Source organism: Crinia signifera, chromosome 2, assembly GCF_055691185.1.
Source record: "Crinia signifera chromosome 2, ASM5569118v1, whole genome shotgun sequence".
Lineage (NCBI taxonomy): Eukaryota > Metazoa > Chordata > Amphibia > Anura > Myobatrachidae > Crinia > Crinia signifera.
The window spans coordinates 22,000,771-22,001,987 of NC_139218.1; the positions used below are offsets into that span (position 1 = coordinate 22,000,771).

General features: G+C 49.7%; 1 pseudogene; it reads right to left on the bottom strand.

The window, feature by feature from the left end:
* Nucleotides 1-455: 455 nt before the first annotated feature.
* Nucleotides 456-574, bottom strand: LOC146061894 (5S ribosomal RNA; annotated as a pseudogene).
* Nucleotides 575-1,217: the final 643 nt, after the last annotated feature.

Genomic DNA, 1,217 nt, shown 5'->3' on the forward strand with positions numbered 1-1,217 from the left:
GAAGAACCAACAAGGTTTTTGGGGCACACTTGATATAATATACAGTTAAATGGATGTACAGATGATGTAACAATAAAACGTAACTTTTAATTGAAAGCTTAATTAATAAAATAGGTTCATATAACTATATCCACACACCATTTATGTGATTATCGGAGAGCACCATACGTGATGGACTCCCGCCACTTATTATGACAATATCAAGAATAAAGATAATTCAACAAGAGCGAAAATGTTTCGGTAGAGTGTTGCCCAGTACCAATTTTTATATATAATATACGGTATCGGCAATCGGACAGGGCATAGGTCACTGCGCACCACCACTACGATATCCACCACAGTGTCGGCAGAGATGGGTATGGACAGTTGGGGCATGAGAGGAAAAGAGAAGGAGGGGGTCCAAGTTTGTTGTGGCTGCACCTCAACAGTATTAACAGGCGTACTGCCCCAGTGGATGAATACAGCACTGGATATTCCCTATAGGTCCCCCATATAGGTACTTATCCAGCCTCTCACTGCTTAGCTTCTGTGTTCGGATGGATTACAGGCGGTCCAGTGAAGTATGGCTGTATGGCCCTCGCTGGTTAATTCCGATGTCAATTTTGAGGGTGAGCCAAAGTAAGCTTCTGCTGTCCTAACCGTTCAGAGCAAGGCAGACCTGTTACCCATGTAGCATTGCAGGAGTGTCTGGTGGGTCCCAGGGTCAAGGCTGGTGCGCACAACGAGTCCTTGTTGAAGGCTCAGGCGGTCACGATGTCTCAGCAGTTTGACCAGTTCGGGGTCGGCCTTGACCCTCTGCGCCTTGGTGAGTCGCTTCTGTTGATGGAGAAGATCTTTCAGGCCTTTGATCACCGAACTCCCTTCCTGTATCTGCTCCCAATCGAATCACAACTGGTCACTGGGGTCCGACTCAGGAGAGGAGTCCATAGCGGCCACTACGGGATCGGAGGTGACAACCGCTCTGCACTCCTTGGGTTGCCTGAACACCGGGGTCTCAACATCTTCGGACCGGTCTTGCTCCTCTTCCTCAACATCTTCAGTGGGCAGGCGGGATAGGGCATCTGCGTTGCCGTTGGATTTGCCACTTCGGTAGACCACGGTGTAGCGAAAGTTGGCTAGACGAGCCATCCATCTCTGCTCCAGTGCCCCCAGTCGGGCTGTTGACAGGTGGGCCAGGGGGTTGTTGTCGGTAACTATCTCGAAGGGAATGGCAACCA